This window comes from Drosophila eugracilis, unplaced genomic scaffold, assembly GCF_018153835.1.
Source record: "Drosophila eugracilis isolate 14026-0451.02 unplaced genomic scaffold, ASM1815383v1 contig_47, whole genome shotgun sequence".
NCBI lineage: Eukaryota > Metazoa > Arthropoda > Insecta > Diptera > Drosophilidae > Drosophila > Drosophila eugracilis.
Window position 1 is genome coordinate 593332 of NW_024573338.1, and position 20621 is coordinate 613952.

Genomic DNA, 20621 nt, shown 5'->3' on the forward strand with positions numbered 1-20621 from the left:
CCTTAGTAATTTACTTGGCCTGGTCTTGTCGGACTTTTCAGTTTTGTGAAAAAGTTTTTCCCGCTCCATGTCTGGCTTGGTGTACTTGTTACGTGAGAAAATTTTTATGGAAAAAACTTTTTGCATTTTGTTGGGTTTTATTTTAAATTTTGTATATATTTTTTTAGACATTTTTTTGGCCTGCCAAGCAGCTGCCTAAAAATGTAGCATTTGGCTAAGGCTTTTTGTTGGGTTTGCGGTTGCTGGCTGGGCCGCGCTAATAAATGCATTCCTCGGGCCAACCGCATTGGCCTAAGAGTAAACCTTGACTGGAGGGAAGGGTTCTCTGTTCTGGGTTATATCTTTCTTTTATTTGGTGGTGGTGGCTTGTGGCAGCTGATTGATGGCCAAGTTAAGGCAGAAACAAGTTCATCAAGATAAACAAAGGCGTTTAGCCAAAAAAATCTCAAGCATTGTGTTTTCAAAAATGTTTATAAAAACCCTAAAACAGCATTTAAATTTATGAATTTTTACAGAATTTAAATAAATGATTTATAACTTTAACTTTTTCCAGTAACTTCATCTTCTTTTTTGACTTTAAAAGTACATTTTGGGGTAATATTTTAGGGTTTTATACCCAAAGCTTGTCAAATATCAAATATAATCTGAATAAATCAGTTTATTTTGTTAAAATTTATAAAATTTTTTGTATTTTTTTTAGTCAATCAAATAATTCAAATGCCTCTCACAAACATAAAACGCAGATATTTAGCATTGTAATTGGCTCAAAATTGTCGGATGCTCTCTTAAGACCTCACCTGCCTGCCGCTCCAACCTGAATTGAATTTCAATTAATGTTTAAAAATTGCTTACAAATTCCACCTGCCATTCCAATTTCAATAACGAAAAATAAAAAATAAATAAAAGGAAAAAAAAATAATACAAAGTAAAGGCAAAAAAATGCGCATGAAATTAATTCGAAGGAAAAATTGCCAAATTTCGAAAGGCAAACAAAAAAGTTTGTTAAAAAAAATGAAAAAAAAATATAAAAAATCGAATGAAATTAAATTGAAATTAAGTGACTTGCTTTTGATTTATGCATGGATAATGCGACTTTTGGCACTACGCTAAAACCACAATCAGACCGTTTAATTAAACTAACTAACTAGGTAAATACCAGCCAAAGAGTTCTAGGCAAATATTTTGGAAAAACTTCAGACTGTCTAGTCTAGCCCCCTAATAACGCTCTATGTAAATTAATTACTTTAATCCGTGAGATACTACGAGCTATTCTCCAAAAACAGTAAGAAGAATATCTCACAGTGGTGATCCGTTCTAATGAATTAAATCAAGATGGGGCTTTGTTTACTTTTCAGTCAACACCTTTTGATTGATTTTTTGCCATAAACATTGAACCAGTTCCAGGAATCGAATACATAATCTGCCCCTCTTTAAGATTAAGTTAAAAACTAATCATTCTTAGTACCAAGCTAAACTGATCATGAATTTTACTAGTACCTATATATAACCTATCATAACCCATTTGACCCTTAAGCTGTGCTTTTTTAATAACCCTTTTTAAGCCACCTCTACACGATCGCCTAATTAGAGTTTGCAGTTTAAACGAGTCTAAGGCTAGTCAAGGGTAATAAATCCCAGCACTTTATAGCCACGTCAGAACCCTTTTTTCATTTTCACAAGTGCGCAATTTCCCCTGGAAATCAGAGAAAATCACCAGGCCAAAAGGCAAATTAAACTCACGCTTTATCTTTATAGAAAAAAAAAACAACAAGGAAAAACCACTTTTTATAACTACTTACAAAAGTAAGAGTTAGGTAATTTGATAAAAACAAATGACATGACAAAGGCTATTGATAATCTATAATAAAATAGATTTTCAAGTTGATTTTTTTACTATTTTTTACAATTTTTTGCAATTTAAATTCAAGATTTGATATGTTTAGAGACCTCGTTCCGGTGATTAAGCCAGGTAAATGGACCTCCGTGACAACCGATTTGCCATTGTTGTTGTTATTGTTGTTTTTGTAAATGTAATTGCAACAAAAATGGCATTTTGAGGCACACAAACCCAGTCCGAAATGCACACGCAACTTTTGCGTGTAGGCTGGGCCGGTGGTGGCACATCTTCCGTGTTTGGCTGCAATGCAATTTGTGGCATTCCCCAAGTTGCCTCACTCGTTTGGCTAAGTAATTGTGCAGCCAGCGCAACGCTGCCAATCAAAAGCCAAAATGTACAAAATGCGGTCGAAGTGGAAATATAATGGTAATTAATTATATTGAAGAGGAAAGGCAAATAATGTTAAAATAAACAAACAAAAGGTTTACAAGGTCTGTAAAATAATTTATAATAAAAATTTTAATGGCAAACCTGAAAGAAAAGCTTATCAAATGTTATTAAAAACTGATTTATTGGGTCAAAAGTTATCATTAAAAAAATATTTAATAAAAAAAGAAATGCTGGAAAATTTAAGATTTTTTAACTAACTTTTTTCCCTGGGAAAACTAACTTTAGAACTTAAAACTCTCAATAAAAATCTATTTATATGGCAACTTTTTATTCCACGAAACCTTTTTCAACTTTTCAGTTAAACTTACAGATTTATTAGGCCAAAAGTTATCATTAAAAAATATTTAATAAAATAATAAATTATTTTTTCTGGGAAAACTAACTCTAGAACTTAAAAAAACCGCAATAAATATCCATTTAAATGGCAATTTTGATTCCACGAAATGTTTTTCAACTTTTTAGTTACGTTTTTATTATTATTATTATTTATAAGTCAAAAAATTATCATTAAAAAATATTTAATAAAATAATAAATACAAGTAGCTTTAGATACTACAAAATTAGGGAGTTTTTAATTAACTTTTCCTGGGAAAACTAACTTTAGAACTAAAAAACCGCAATAAAAATCCACTTAAATGGCACCTTTGATTCCACGAAATCTTAGCCAAGTTTTGAGTTATTCTTTGTATCTGGGAAATACCCGTAATATCTTGTCGTGTCCGAGATTCATAAATAATTTATTAGCCTCGCTTCATTTGCGGCTTCTGCACATTCTCAAATTAATTATTACAAATTAACACAAAAACCCAAGAAGCACGCGTCTCGTATAGAATTAAAAGAAAAACAGCGCAGGAATAACAGATAAATAAATGAACTTATCACCTGGGGCACTTTTTTCTCTCTCTTTTTTATATATATTTACTTTTCTGCCATTTTTGTGGTTTGGCTAGTTTGTTGTCAAGATCAAACGAATCGCGTAGATCGGGGGGATAAAGAAGTCATGTTTTTTTTTTCTGCTGACGCACAAAATTATAGAATCTCTGCACGTTTTCCTCGTCCCTCTCCCTCCAAACACTCTCTAGCCAAATTATCAAAGCTTTTGCTGGTTAATGAATTTATAATGGTTTTATTTTTATCTGCTTGGCGAATCCAATCCAGACAGGTCTACCCTACCCTAACTCTAACCAGAAGCTGGTTCCGCCAATAGTTTCTTGGTCACTTTGGACTTTTTGGCATGTGCCAAAACAATTTGCCACCTGCTGTCTGAACTTGAGCTCGTTTTCTTCTTAAATCGTATTTACTTTTACTGCAAGAATTTTTGTTTAGAGGGGGGAAAACTCTCACTCAACGACAGCCACAGCCACAGCCTGACATGTCAGGTGATGTGTCAAATGTCTATCCGAAATGGCGCTGGCTACGTGCCGCGGCCAGGTGAAAACCAAGCCAAAGTCCGAAAGGCAAGGCATGTGTCCATGTCCGGCTATATAAAATTTAATGCAGAAATTAAGTGGAGATGAGCTGCCAAACTTTTACTCCAGCTTCAGATTCTACTTCGTGATGAGTAAAAGTGAAGCGAATGATAATCTATAAGCAAGGAAAGTGGAAAGTGGTCGGAAGAGTGTCAGAAGTTAGAAGATTTATGATTGTTAAAGTTCTTTAGAAGGAAGGTAGAACTTATTTTCCTTGCTTTTCTTATTTAAACACTAAAATAAAAGCCTTTTTTTAACCTATTTAACCTAAAATTAAATAATAATACTAGAAATCACTGCCTTTATTCAACTTTTTGATTTATTACAACATATTTTGTCATTCATTGCTAACTTTGTTTACCAATTCAAATTTACATTTGATATTCACTCACAAAAATATTCAATAAGTTGTCTGCCCGATTGGCAATCCGAATTATTTATTATTCAAGCTTTCAAGTTCAAAGTTTAAACTTTATTTACCAGCTTACGTAATGTAAACATGATTTCATTTCAACTTGATTTGATTTCAGGTGATCAGCGTGGATCTTTAGAAGCGTTTAGAGGAATGAGCTTACTGGCAGAGGAAAATGTCGATTTTCAGAGTTAATTGGCTTAGATCAGTGAGGGAAATTGTGTAAGCAGAGGTGGTTTCTGTATGTATTTTTAGCGGATAAGTTTCATCAGATACTCGGACATTGGCAAGCCAAAAATGACGCAAATTTATGATCTAAACAAATTATATGAATTGCATGTGGGCAATTGTTCGTGGCTGACGATGTCGCAGATCGTTTCCGTTGACAAATTCACATTGTTATGGCCCGATCACGAAACAATGATCACCCTGGCTATACTATATATCAAATGCAGTCTGAGGATTTATCGATGACAGTCAACCGAGAATAAAGTTTGATTTAATAATGTTAGAGTTTTGGTTTTTGCTAGTAATAAGCATTATCTTTTTCGTCTTTTTTAGGAATTTTAAGAGTACCTTAAATAGGTTTGAATTATACTTCCTAGTAAACATTATGTGCCCTGTAAATATCACTTTAAAACTAACATTTTCTTTAACTAAACTGTAACTAAAGTTAAGCAAAAACAAGAGCAAAACTGCCAACAGGTAGAGATCCAAATACAGATACAGATACAGATCGTTGATCTCTGGCGACCTCAATTCATGTGCGTCGATTCGCAATCGATACGGCGGCACAAAATACGTTAAGATGAGGCAAGCAAGCAAGCAAAAAGCCATCGCTGCTAAAAGGGCCAACACTGAAATGGGTCTCCCGGTGCAATTAAGAGGCGAAGAAACATCAGCGATTCTGCGCTGAAACAGGCAGTCATCATACAAGAGCAGTAAAACAAAAGCCGGCAGTTGCCAACGGTCAGTCAGCTGGCCAAATTAGCATTTAACTGCCACTCAACAGTTAGGCTTGCCGGTAGAAGTGAGTATACGAGTATGACTAGCGGCAATTAGAACTGAACTAAAGCTAGAACTAGTGAGAAGGTAGGGTTTTGTATGGACTACGAGTTACTTAGTATGTACTGAAAAAGTATCTTAATAAGTCTAGTTATGAGTTTTGTTAAAGAAATGCCAAGGAAATGGAGTGAAATTGTTTACATTTTTAACTTGTTCTTTTAACATACCAAAGAAAAAATACTGTAAGTCATAAATCTAATAAAATACTAAGAAACTTCTAGTATTTATTGAAGTATTTTTCAATCTGTGATACAGTATTAAGTTTCTGCTTACTCAGATTTGTATTTCCCAAACTATGGTATATCCTCTTAAGATCCATCACCACCTTTATAAACCTTGCACCTACCCTACAACGCATTTGTAGATTAGTTAACGACCACTAAATTGTACAACGTCAACAGTTATGTAAGACATTTGTTTTCCTCCTCGCACACACACACACACACACTCTATGAGTAATTGACCCATATTTAAGGTTCTCAATGCGAGCAGTGAGCCGTGCGAAAGTTTGCGTGCCAGCAGCGTTAATGGCATTCGAGTTATGAATAGTGTGTGTTCGAACCACTTAACTGCTATCGCCTGGGCTATATACTAAACCATATAACTTATGGGTGATCTAGACTTGTTTTCCAAGATACTTTTCCCCCATTTCCTAGGAGTTTTCTGGTATTTTTGCATAAGAAATATGTTTATAGTTACCTGAAAACATCCACAAATCTTGAAGAGCTTTTAAGGCGTGTTTGTGTTTCGCCGGACTGGCCTGCAAGAGATAAACAAAAGAAAACTATTAAAATATTTTAAGAAAATACAAAGGAGATATATCAATTTGGAAATGCGAAGATCAAAATTGTTTTCACACGCCTCATGAAATGAGATAATTTGACGTTGGCTTTCACATCGAGAGGGGGGGTTTAGTAATGCCCCCCATAGTGCAATTATAGAGCGATTTATTGAAAATGAAAATAAACACTCGCCCCAGACACACAAATCGAAATCAAATCAAAACGCGAAGCGAAATCAAAAACTTGCACAATGGGGGGGAAATCAAAATAAAATCGAAAAATACGAAAAACAAAATCGGGAAAACACAAAACCAAAGCCAATCAAGAGCAATCAAGAGCCAAGAGGCGCAACTTCAAGATGCAGTTCTCCGCTGGGTTCGCAGATGCGTCACATAGCTACATTTCCAGATACCAGATACCGAGATACAAGATACCGAGATACAAAGATACTTTATGTAGGTTGTGTTTCAGAGTTTCCTCTTTCTCCAGCTGTTTTTTTTAGTCATGAATCAAGCAATTGTCGAGGCACTTTTATACTGTTTTAAGCGATATTCATGTTGGGTTATGGGGCGGGGTAATTGGCCTGGCAAAACGGGTTAACGCTGACGTTAACCCAGAAGAGTAGTGTGAAAAAGCGCGAATATCTCCCGGTTACAGATACAAATTGCGAGGGCCCCTCCCTGACTAATTGTTTGTTCTCCCGCCGTTTTGGTATTTCTTCTTGTTGTTTCTTTTTTTGGAAAGTTCTCTTGTCTGACCTTGTTTTTTGTCTCTTTTTTATTTTTGGCCAAGCGCCAGTCGAAGACGTCGACAACTGTCGTCATTGGGTAAATAACCCAGAAGAGAGCTACGGCTAATAAGGCAGAAGAAAAAAGGAAAACAAACTAGAAATGCTCGGCCAAACAATGCCGCAACATGATTCCGCACTTTGCCACTGTTTCAACAGTTGAGTAAACAAACGGAGGAACCACCACCACCTAAACCGCGCCACACTCCACAGACTCATTCCCATTCCGACTCCTATTCCGATTCCCATTCCGATTCCCAGTTAACTTTCAGCTGTGATCCATTTCCATTGGCCACCAAAGCAAATTGATCTTTGCCAGCAGAAATGTGTCACACCACACCACTACCCCGATACAGCAATTGGGTCAGATATAACGATGGCACCCCGGAATGGTAAATCAATTTGGACACCCGACATCTCACCCGACCAAATCCCAGACATGTTGTACCCCCGGCGGTGAGTCGACTGCTAGAATGCACACTGAGTTAATGTTCAACAGGTTTAAGAGCTTGATTCGGGCATTAAATTTGAATTTTTACAATCAATTAACATAATAGTTCACCTAGAATATTGCCAATACGGTCATCAATCATTTTCTACGGTCAAGAATATTGAATGACTGATGGTGCTTAACCGGCCTATGTAAAGATTGATTAAAGTTCGACCGACCTTTCGTTTTTAATAATATTTTTGTAAGCAAATAACTTCCCGAACTTCCCTGAGTAATGATCACAGCTTGACCTTGGGAAAGCGTCACACCTGATTTTCCGCTAAGGTGAAACTAAAGTAAATAATTTAATTTATTTAACAGGTTTTAAGGGCCCTTAAACAAAGGTATTTCCAGACTTAGTTCAGTTCAAAACTTCTGCCTATCACAAAGATTAAATCTTAACTGGTTAACCTTTAAAATCTTCGAAAGATTATTCAGATTCCATTTGAATAGAACCAGATATTGCTTCTCCTCCAATCTTTAGACTTTGTAGCTAATAGTTTTATGCTGGAAAAGTATCTTTCTGCTCCACTAGCTGTTCCAGTTTCACACTTTCCTCCTCACGACTCAGCTTGTCGGCCAATAAAGTCTGGCCAATAAAGTATAAAATATCTGGCCCATAAACCAATTGCATAAACGATGAGCTCCATTTGGCGTAGGCTGTACCTGTAGATCCCAGCAACCTTCATGATTTCAGAATCTCTCTCAGAATGTATCTGTATCTGTGTATCTATGCATAAGTAGAGAGACCATGGGTCTAAGCATGGGCTGGGGTTTGAGTTTCGGTCTGGGCCGCATCGTTGATAATTTATATGTGTCGTCCAGCCCCCACAATCAAGTAACCAGCATTGCCATTGCCTTTGTTTTTACGGCCACGGGTATGGAGTGAGTTTTTATTTCCGTTTCAGCAATGCCCCCACAACGTTTTCCTTTTGGGCGGCTTGTGAGCGGCATCTGAGAACAATCTTACATATGTAATTGCAATTGCCGGGCCCGGACTCACGACAGTCGAACAACAACAACAACAAGAAAACAACAACCCAACAAGCAAACCACTGAATCACTGAACCACCGAACCACTGAGCCACCAAACAACGAGTTCGACAACGAGTTGGGTTCTAGGTTTTCGGGGAGGGAACATTTCTACCTTTTAATTTGTGCGGCAAACCACGAGTATGTTTCGAATACACTTTAAAAAAAGCACCTCTGATAACCCTTTGAAACCCTCAAAATTCAAGCTTCTTAATCATAATTTCAAGTTAGTTTTCTTCCAGTGTAAACCCGCTAAGCCAACTTCTCCCCTTGGCTGCTTCATTTTAATGTTGTGTAAAGTTCTAAGACTCCGACAATTGCAACGGAAGTGCGTTCATTATTTTTAATGATTTTATTTAGTGGCTCCTTCGTTCTGCTCTACCTTTTGCATTTGAATGGCTTTTCCACAAGGACTCACTCCCTGGCATTTACACTCTCCGAACTCTCCGACCATCTTATCCTGTGATCTTGAGTTAAGGAATGTCTAGTCTGGCTTGTTGTGCCCCAGCAGAGCGAGACAAGTAATTAGTGGTGGGATAAAGACACGTTGCAAGGGGATCTGAGCTGAGGAGTTGGAGTTGGAGGAGGAGGAGGAGGAGGAGTGGGCATAAACAAGTCAAGTTCTTTGATTCCCACTGTCCATAAAGATTAGGTATTTATGACCGCACCGACTTCCGTCCACCGAAATGTTGAGGGTGTTTTTTTGGGTAATATCTTAATGCATTTCAACACACAAAACAAATCCTTAGCTACCTGACTGTCTTTGATTTTCTTTTTTCTAACAAAAGAAAGTCGTTTTCCCAAGCTGTATGTGAGACATGATGGTAGCCTGCCTCTATCGATATTTAACTACTTTTATCCGTAGATCTGTCGCCGACTTATAGTCTGGCCAGCTTTAATTGCATCTTCCAGCAATTAGCCAGTGGAGGGCTAATTTTGAATAATTGAATGGAAAACAACTGAAAGTCAGAAGGGCAGCAGACGTCGGGGGCTCGGCCACAATTGACATTCACATGGCGGCAACTGTCAGTCAACTTTGACCGCAAAATTAAACTAGAAAATGAGAGCAATAAGCTGATGCCTTAATGCCCTTACTCAAAATACTGCCTTTTTTAGAACTTATAAAAACGTAAGCAAAGGCTTCTGGTTAGCTTCTTGAAAGATGAAATTTCTAAAAATATAACAAAAGTGGATTCGTAGACTGATCATTTACTGAACTCTATTGATCTCAAAGTAATCAAAATGCAAACTTGTTTTAACTTTTAAATTAAAGCAATAAAAAGTTTATTATTTAATTATCATTTGACTTACTACCTTACTACCTAGGACAATCACAACTTAAAGTCTGTAGATCAAAAGGTTTTCTAAAGTAGTCAATTGATAATTTAGGTTAACAGTTTTATGGTTGGAATTATCATTAATAGAGCAAGGTTGTTAGATAGTATTAAAGTGTCTTTAGATTAGGTTGTACTGCAATAAAGTTAGAAGGTTTAAGAATAGTTTACTATACTAGAGATAGTTTGTGTTTATGAAAAGTCAACTATTCTTCTTTCTTTCTAATCAAAGTTAATACTTTCTTGAAGGCAATTTTACCTAAGACTTACAAGTCAAAGATACAGAAGCTATACCCATCTCTATCCACCCTATAACCCAACTTTACAATCAATCTTCGATCTAAAAGATTTACCCACCACCTGTATACCCTTTGTTCGAGTGCAACCTGAGGTGATGGTTGGGTTCAATGTGAGGGGGCACCGAACGCCCCTGACTGACAAGTGATCGGTAAACACAAAGGGGGGGCTATGGGTAGGGCAAGGGGATTATGATTACAGGAGGTGGGGGTGACTGTTACTGCTGCATCTGAGACAATTATAAACACAAACACACAACACGAGTGCAGCCACAAAAGGGTGAGCACAAAACGTTGCATGACACGCCAGCGGCAAACAATCGACATCAATTGTTGCATGTGATTTGCAAGTTTTCTATTTTGACGTTTTGTTGATCATCTGTAGGGCGAAGTAGGGGGATCTGCTACCGAGGGGAGTTCGATTTACATATTACTGAAATCGGTATAAAAGGCAACAAAAAGATAAAGCCAATGCCTAAGCCGGACAAACGTCATTCAACATCATCGTGGCAGCAGTCGTCGTCGTCGTCGTCGTCGTCGTAGTCTTCATTTGAATCAATTAAACCAGTTTGGGTCTACGACTGTGGGTATATCTACATATATATATATATATATTCATGGGTGTGTTTGTCAGTTTGTCAGTCGTACCCTTACTCATTAGGTATTCATCTGCCTCCACTGATGCTGCACTTGATTGATCATTCGCCGGGGCCAGGCCGCGCCTAAAGTTGGTTCAAAAAAAAATTCCATGAATTCGATTATAAGAAATAAAATTCTCATAGACTTTATTGGATGGACAACCCCCTCTTTTGGTTTTCCTCCTCTCATTTTTAGAGCATTAAAAACCAACATCAAAGGTGCCAAAGACCGCGAGGGAAAACCAGTCTTAAACACATGCATCCGTCTCTCCCTCGCGGCTTTTTGAGTTTTCCATTTTCCATTCGATCAAAGAATGCAAGTTTTTTTTTTTTTTTTTTTTTGTTTCCAAATCCAAATCGCCTTCAGTTCGGTGTTAATTTTGGTAGCCCAAAAACAGGTTTCCAAGATTATAGAACTCCTCCGCCATCTGGGCATCGGAAAAACAACAACAACAAACTGGTATTTAAAATGTTTTAACGCTTAGTTAAGAAACAAACAGAGGGGGTGGGGGAAAAACAAAAGACAAACGTTAAGTTTAAGCTGGATTTAGGAATTTTTATGGAATGTTTTCCCATTGTCCATGTTCTAAGACACCTCCTCTGTTCGTTGGTTTCTCAACAAAGACTGAGACTTCATCGATTCGATTTTATTTTCTTTTTCTTTTTTTTCAAGTTTTTATTAGCATTGAGACAATCAATTTCCCAACTCAAACACTCCCCAGATGAATCATTAAAGAACTAAAACTAATAGCCAGCTCATATATCATGGAGTGATCATATATCAGAAGAAAAGGAAAAGCTAAAAAAACAAAAATCTGTGATTTATGCGCAATTTCATATGCCACTGCATATTTAATGAGTAATAACTGAAAGCAGACATCCCGCACCGAGCCAAGATTATCTTTCCCCTATGCTAATGCCCCCACTAATATCAGACTTTTCCTACATTTTCTGTTAGTCTCTCTGTGTTTGCACAACAATTACTGGGAAATTGCCAGAACAGAGCAGAAAACAGAACTGTCTGTATATGTCAGATATGTAGATACAAATAAAGATACATAGATAGGTAGCCAGCCAGCTGTATTCCAAATACAGATCCATGTGGGTTTTATCAATCAAACGAACAGAGGTTGAATGTTTGGATTAAGGTATGCGAGAGAGGAAGTCAGCTGAAATGGTTTTTGTTATGGTGGAAAGTTAAATATTAACTAAAGGAAACTAAAGCTGTGAGTAGTTCTAAGATAAGTCATTCCATAACCCACTCTAACGATCCATCACCCATTCCTAATCAAACCCATGCAAAGTGCAAGTGGGTGGCGCCCATTGAGAGAACTTTTGGGTCGACAAAAACCAGAAACAACTGGATCAACAACAAAGCCAACAGAACAACACAACAAACTAAGACAGCACAATGGGAATACTAAGGCAATATGCAGTAATAAGCAATAAATGGAAATAAAGGTCAAGTTTAAGTGACTGCGATGACGAGAGAGGCAGAAACATACAGCCAAGCCAGTAAAAAACGACATAATCCGCAGATGTAATGAACAAAAAAGAGAATATATAGAGTGGGTGGGCAGTTGTGGAAGAAGAAGGGGAGAGGGAAACTGCGGAGGCGTTCTATGAATGAATGAATATCTTATGAAATACTGGAAATGGGTAAGGAAATGTGTTGAATATTTTTGAGAAAGATAGGAAACAGCTTTTTTGGGTAAAACATAAAACGATATGAATCAGAAGGCTTCTGGGAATTTCTTAAAAAATATTCAACAAATAAAGTCAGCTGGAAAGATAAATAATTCTAAAGAATTATGACAAAATAATATTAAGACTTTAAGCTATAAATAATATCCCTAACAATGGGAAAACAAGCAAAGCCAAGACAAGCCAAGCCTATCCTCCACCCACATCAATATAATTACCAGGCCCACCCCCTGGCCCCAAAAACAAACCCCTTTGCAGGGGGATCAACCAATCTCCCCCCTCTATTGTAATTTCATTCATTAATTTGTGCCGTTGGCTGACTTCGCCGCTGTCTTCCAAGGGGTTAAGATTCAGCGAACCTCGACCACCAAAGAGCAAGTGCCAATTAAAACTGTTTGGGGGGGCAGGGCAAGCCCAGGGGGGGGCGTGGCCATTGTGGGGGTGTTAATTAAAATTGAAATCAATTGTTGCCGCAGTTTATGCTTCAACGAATGAGTGTGTTTTTCTGCCCCTTGTACTGGACACTTGTACTTAAATTCTTTTATAACTCTCAAGATTTCGGTTTTTATGGTCCACTTTAGAAGCCAAAAATAGCCAAGAGATATCATTTAAAGCGTGATTGAACTTCGCACGAAGACTGAAATTGTCAGGCTAATGCGAAAATGTCGCTAAAAATAAACGATAACTATCGCCGAAGCTCTAATTGCCTTGGACAACTGACAATGGATATGGCAGAAACCCAATTAAATGCTAGGACACGACACGTTTCCCGGCGATAGATGATTCCTCTGCCACGACGATGGGTATTTTTATCAGCTATCATATGTTAAGTGCGTGATCAGATATGGCTCACGCGTTATAGGGGAGTAGTTAAGGGGGGGCGTGCAATGATGGTAATAGATTGATAGGTGAAGGAATAAGAAGTTAGTTAAGGTAACAGGAAGATCTCTATAAGGATTACAAGGACTTAAACAAAGATCTTTAAGGTTTGAAGAGAATAACCCCATAACCCTTCCTTCCACTTTCTATCAGGGCTAACTGGGCCAAGTCTATATAAAAGTTTTCAAGAATAAATATAAAAACCCTGCAAATAAAACAACCAGCTATCATATCTTTATTTATTCAATGAACTGATTTCTTATATTACCCATTATTTGTCTTATAATTTTCACCCCCTTTTTTTGCCCCCTTTTCTTTAGTAAACAACTTTGGTTCTCAGCTAATTTAGTACACGGGCAGTTAGTTTATCAGGCTCTAGATAGGGGGCAATTTCATAGTTTGTTCGGTAATTACACTTTCAAGTCTTAAATACATTTCCAGTAATTGTTTAAGCAATTTCAGTTAATGCCCGTCAAGTTTGCCACTTGAATTGCTTTTTTTTCAGCTATTGCGCAATACCAAAAAGAGTTCCTCCACCTTCCCCTCTCACTCTCTCTCTCTCTCTCTGATGTAATACCTTCTAATATATTCGGACATTATTTATTATTAACTCTTTTTTTTTGATAAATATTCTCTAATCGTTGAATATATTTGTCTAATTTTTTGCTCATCTACGCTGGATTTGCTTAAAAGTTCAGGTTTTTCTATAAGTTTTTTGCTACTTGCGTAGTTTCTGGATGGGATTAGTCAATAATAGAAAGGTTTCCGTCTGGGACAGGTTTTGTTTTTGGTTTTAAAGACAGAAACAAACTGTCAGAAGATCAAAGTATTTTATTATAATTATACCAAATTGGTAACATGGCAGCCATTATTTTATTGTTTGTATTTTTCAGCTAATAAAATAAAAGCTTAGAAACCAAAAGAAGACAAAAACAAAAACAAATCCAAAATGGCCAATGGAAAAAATGTGAAATTAAAAATTCCATGCACATACTTAACAACAAATTGAGGCCTTTGGCCGACTGGGAACAAAAACAATTGAAAAACCTTCATGAAAAATTAGCCACGATGAGTAGCCGCACCGTTGCCGCCTCACGAACTAACCAAAATGCTTTGGGCCGCCTTCCATTCATATGGGCCAAGAGTTTTGAGCCAAAGTTTTGCTGCTTTTTTTAGCCACAAATCAATTGACAGAGTCACGTAATCAGCGCAATCATGGCTAAAAAACATTTTGCGGCTTCTTCGTTTTCCAAGAGAGTCTTAAATCAATCAAAATGTCGCACCCAAAGGTAAAACAGGTTGCCGGCCAAATCGAATTATGTTTGCCGAGATGCAGAAACGTTTAAAGCAGGAAAAAAAAAAAAGAAACCAACGAAAAACATCAGCTAAGACCTTGAGCCAATTGATAAATGCATATTCAAGAGTTAAGCCGAAAGGCTGGTTAACTTTCTCATAGCTCGGCTAGTTGCCCAACTAAACGTTAATGGGCTAAAATGTGGACCAAAGGTAAACTGTTTTTACCCTTCCTTTTTGTTTACCCTCAAATATAACAGCTAATTTGGCCAAAAAGATGGAAAGGAATTTATTTGCCAACTTGATTTATTTTAACTGGCAATGAAAATTCTCAAACATTAGCTGAAAACCAAACAAATTGCCAGGCATAAATAAAATCTAAATATTATACTTGTCTGCGCAGAAAACACGAACAAATTGACAGACATATTCAAGGTTTCGCCTTGCTAACCCACAAAAAACATGCAGTAAAAAACAAACAGAACACCCGCAAAGAGAAAAAAAACAAACCACATTCCTCTAAACAAATAATAAAAAATAATAATAAAATCTAAACCAAACAAAAACCTCGCACAAAACAACTGAAATGTTGTTGGCTTTTTGTGTGTGTTTATTTGCTGTCAGTTTTTAGGAAAGAAAAAAAGATGGAAAAAATATGGCTTAAACCGGCTGAGATTTGTATTTGGATTAGAAATATTTCAGGAATTTCATGCCATGGAAATCACAAAACACCTTACCCTCTGGCTACCATAATTTTGCACTACTTGATATTAACCATAACTCCCGGCTTTTCCTTTTTCAATTAGTGCAACATCAAACGGCAATTGCCACATTAAAGCTCGATTAAAGTTATGGAAAGAAATTCCCTTTTATAAAGCAATGTCTTTAACCTTTGCTGCGGCGGAAATTGGTGTAAAACTAGTCTCAGATTGCTGTTGCTGTTGCAGCAGATGTTGCCGCTGCTGCTGTTGCTGTGTTGCACAGCCACGGCAATAACATTTTTGTATCACATTGCAAGGCGTTTTCAGGTTCAAGCCACTTTTGTGGTCAACAACATTTCACCGCGCGCAACAACCACTTGTGGCAGCAGCTTCAGTGGCAGCGGCAGCGGTAGCGGCAGCCAGCAACACTTCCGATAGCCATAGCTGTCTATATATGTAGCAACTATAGCTTGTGGCTATGAATGAAATGGGTCCGAATCCGAGTCTGAGTCAGAGTCTAAGACCTGACTTTTCCACAAATGAGTTCATAACGTTCAACGGTTCGGGAGAGGAAAACATGGTAAGAGAAAAACTTTCATAATTACAAACAAGGCAAGCTAAAGCTCCTTGCTAGGCACTGAGAAAAATGTAATAGATGTTTTATAATAAAGATTATACAAAGAAAAAAATAAAAAATAATCATTAAAACTAAGTAAAATGTTTAAAGAAAGCTAAAGGAATGCTGCTTGCCTTTAGTTTTATAATATTTAAAGTTAATTTTTTGTTATTTTACAGTTTCCCATCTTAAGTTATACTATTTTTCTTAGTGTATTGACTGTTGCTTGGCGCAAATGTGCGAAGAGTGGCCGCTGACTCTGGCTTGCTTCAGTAGCTGATTATTTAATCGAAATGATTATGTTTTGGCGTTGCCCATTAAATGTAATCATGCAACTAAGTGCAACACACTACAGGCTGCAACAGCAACAACTACAACAACAACAACAACAACAACAACTTCTTGTCTTCTGCGATCTCCGATTGTTCATAATTAGCCATGGCAGGCAGGAAGTATCACAAGCCAACAATTTGCGTTGTAAAGTGAAATAAAGCAATCAAATGTTCAAATTGTTTGGGAGCCAGCAGCTCTAGTTTCCAAACTCCTTGACTTCGTGAAAAGCCCGAAAAAATATAATATCAAGTGCAGAGAGAGAGAAAATCAAACAATGACAAATTGCTGGGAATGGCTTGGCTTTTCCATCATTTTCTTTCCCCTTTTCCATAATGGTGGGTATGCAGAGAATAATTGTGCGTATTAAAGCCGGCAACCACTTCCTCTTTTCAACTTCAAATATAAGATATAAAATCTGGACACAAAAAGAAAGGAGAGATTTGTTAATAAAATAATTATATAGAGTTATCTAACTCCAACTTTGTTTGGTTTCATCTTATAAAACTTTTCCTTGTTTTTTTAGTTTAGTTTATCATCCAAATATGTCAGAATTGCTTACATTTTTGTTTAACTAACTTTTAGTTAATCATTCCCCAGGTTTTTGTTTATATTTTTAGCCAGTATTTGCCAACATTTAGACATGCCATGATAATGCAGGTTTTAGTATTTGGCTCATTTGCTGCAAACTTATCGCAGTTTTGGGCTTATCATTAGCTTCCAGACACGCACATCCGCCTAGATAATGCGTTTGACCAGATGAATTATTGTTTGTCATTAGTTGCCACGAGAGATTCAGTCAACCAAATAAAGAGGCTTGGTTACAGCCCGACCTTTGGCAAATATTTTCACACAGTAACACCATAGATTGGCTCCTCAGCTAGCACGTGCTATTTGGTTATTAAACATTAGCCCCTAAAAACTAGCCTCTATCATTGCCAAAGCTATCAACGTACGCTTCTTAATGCAACATATTTTTAACACATTTTCTGTTTATCTGAAAGTTTTCTTTTGGTTTCAAATATTAAGCACAGCTGGCAGCTGCTGCTTTGGGATAGAAACTCAGCTGAGCCGCTAGTAAATGTCATGTTAGATTTGTCACAACTTAATTGCCTTAAACGCTTTGACACGGTTCTAAAAAATGGCAACAAAAAAAACCAATCAATAAAGGGGGAAACCTAGAAACTGCAATTAAATATTTATGGGTTAATGCGGCGATGTCGACCGGCGGAATTTTCAGCTTAAAACAAATCAATTAATTAAGACGCACGCAAGGTATTTTACAAATCATACTTAATAAGGTCAAATTGGCAATTGAACAACAAAAACACCAACAAAACAACAGCAAACCCAAACGAGTTGGCTTATAAAAAATAAGAAAAAAACGAGAAAAATACGTATCTTTTATCGAGTTTTATGCAAATTGAGAGCTAAAAAGTTGCCTCAATCTCGGCGGACAAAGAGATCGAAGGCAGTTAAATAACAAATTGATAAATATTAATAAGGCCAGAGGGTTGGCTGTGTGCGTGAATTGCATTTACGCTTCGATTAATCTGCGTATCTAGCAGATACGAAATGTCATCACTGCCAGTTACAGTTAAAATGCAAAAAGCAACTACTTTGGCCATTTGAGCGGACCTCGTATGCAAAGCACATGGGAGGCTTGGAATGTATCCGCCAGATACAAATTGCACTTGCAATCGAGTGTAAACAAAACAAAGGCGCAAGAAACACGCGTGCGCTCGTAACTCGACTCGAGATATGATCGCAGTTGGGTTTTTTATTTTTTTTTTCGTTTCCAACTCAGATTCAGATACGAGTACATGTGTATCTGAAGCGATTGCCGCAATGGCAATCTAATATTTATTAAGACATCGTGTGACTTATGCACTGCGATGCCTTGACTTTAGCCTTTCGGCTGGATGCAACTGCCAGGCCTATCTGATGACTCAAAATGGGTCACCAGATAGTGCCCAGATATCTCAGTCAGACTTTGTTTACCTTTTCAAGCAGCTCGTACATTGTAAAATGCCATGCGGGGCAGATAAGCGGGAAATGTATTAAAATTATTTTATTACACGGACTTACCTCATGATTCACCCGGCCACTTTTAATCAATTACACAAAAATACTTGGCCAATTAGGATGAGTAAGCTGAGCTGATTAGAGGGTGTAAATTTAGAAAAAGGAAGTGCAGTATCTTTAAGTGCCAGCTAAAGTAGAACCCTTGATTAGAATTTGAAGGCCTTTTTTTGTTTGTCCCAATCTGAATACCGAATTATCAAGTAAAGAGTCTTGTTAAGTAGGAATTTATAGGTTGATATGAAACATTAAGCCAAGATAAGAAACTAATTACGCTGCACGTATCTCAAAAAGCTTAAAATGATATTACTTCAAAGGAAGTGTGGCAAAACCTTATGGAGGTTTCCCTGGAAAACGTCATCAAAACAATAAAAACAATAAAATAGAGAAATTGCCAATAATATAAGTTATCTTTGTTGGAATTTCCAGGCCAGTTTGTAGAGTAAGGTAAACCCTCTTATCAGATAAATAAAGAAGTGTGCACCTACTCGTGGCAGGAATTTCTAGCCTGATTTTGTTGTTCACAAGGGGAAAGCCAGAGACTTCACCTTCGCGAACCGGGGCTTTCCACTCCAATAACTTTGGCCAATGGCTCTGTTATGCCCGAAGCCAATTCCATGGCGATCCGCCCAGAAGGCAATTCACAATTAGCAGTAACCTCAATGGCTCGACATGTCTCCTCCACTCGTGTCACTTGCGGCAACCTTGTGCTATGGCTATGGACATGGCTTGTTTTGTATATATAGCAACTATATATATATCGCTTATTGGATAAGTGTATGCCGATCGGTGATCGGCGATCAGTGTTCGTAAGCGACACATAAGCCATAATTAAAAGCGAAAAACAGTTGGCCCCAAATCGAAGCCACCGAAAAAACCAGTAAGCAAAACCAAAAATGCGCGCGCGTTTGCGCACTGCGCACCTGTTTTTCATTTTTTTTTTTCTTCTTCTTGCCGTTCATACACCTCCCCTCCTATATATAGTATACACCCCTTGGGTCCAACATCCTCACCCTCACTGGAAGTTGGCCAGTTTTCATGAAACAATTACGAATACGAGTGCAAAACAAAAACCGATCCAATCCGATCCCAAAAACAAGCTAAGGCGAACGCCAAGTTGGCCAAGCTGTTGGCCAAGTTAAGGCGACTTGAGGGGTCTGCCACTCTACTCCAGCCTATTGCAACGTTCGTCGCCGCTGCTGTTTAGTTGTTGTTTTTATTGGGGCATAAACACGGCCATAGCAAATGCACAGTGGAATTTATGGAATGCATTGATACACTCCCTGTCATAAATCTACAAATTGGTAACTTTTCCATATATATTTATCTATATATTGCATAAATTTATGCCAACTTTGTAAAGAAGTGATAGAAATTAAAGTAATTTTACCTTAAATTTAGCATTTTGAATTGATAGTAATTTGAGCTTAATAGCTTGTAAGTTTGCCAGACTTTCCATTGCCTTAAACTTTGGTTTGCTGACTTTTGCATAAATACAAATCGATTATCTTTCAAGGCTTAGCACTTGGCCAAGTGTTTTTCTTGAATTGCCTTAAATGCACTGCTAACTGCAGGGGCTTGAGAATAATTACATTGTTTTAGGCTTTTCAGCCCACAGTGCTTGGCAAGTGGCCCGGTTTGCCTACGAATGGAGTAGCCTCTCCTTGTCACCCCACTGCCGATCCCCGTTTTGACGTCACCGCCCCCTTTTCATCCTTTTCATTGAATAAGACACTGGAGAAAAAGTTCTCTTAAATGGATAATGCGAATATTCAAGGAATTTTGAAAGAAAAGATACCTTTTTTACCAACTTCTACTTAAAGAAACTTTGACAAAGATAAGAAAATCCCCTTTATTTGACATAAACTTTTCTTTCTCTGTACCGATCGCTTCGATTTCTGCTCGATCGCTCGCCTTTTTAGCTTTGGCGTAAAATTGCAGAGCGATCTTGCTGTTGTTGTTGTTGTTTTTGGTTTTTGCTGCCATTAAGGCAACAACGGCACACACACATACACAAAAACAACTACAAATACAAACAAACATCGGGTAAGAAACCTGTAGAATTTACAATTACAACAACGGCAAACACAGCGCGCGTATCTGCGTCAATGCTTTTTAACGTTTTTTTTTCTTTGTTTTTGTATTTTGTTCGCTTACTGGGCGCATTTGCAATTGAAGCGTGGCTCACACAGATACACAGCAACACACACACACACACACATATGGACAGCCGCTAACCCACTTGATATGGCCATCTCGCTCTCGAGCGAGCGGTTTGAAGTCTGAACGTGTTTTTTATATAACTTTTTTATGCGCATAGTTTTGTTGTTCATAAAACTTGTTGTTTTGTTTTTTATCTTTTTTTTCTGCATATATTTTTTTTTTGGTGGGAATATTTGGCATTTTGTTTTCTTCATGATTGAG

The 20621-nt window shown here is 37.4% G+C and overlaps 1 protein-coding gene across 3 annotated transcripts in view; it reads right to left on the reverse strand.

Moving 5' to 3' along the window:
- LOC108109704 overlaps positions 1-20621 on the reverse strand; it is a 34960-nt gene that overhangs the window by 12300 nt on the left and 2039 nt on the right. For 2 of the 3 annotated variants that reach the window (XM_017218352.2, XM_017218338.2), the window contains exon 2: positions 5933-5993. The exons of the other annotated variant lie outside the window; for it this stretch is intronic. The gene's annotated coding sequence lies outside the window, so the exon portion shown is untranslated. The remainder of the gene's footprint in view (positions 1-5932; positions 5994-20621) is intronic. 3 annotated transcript variants of the gene reach the window in all.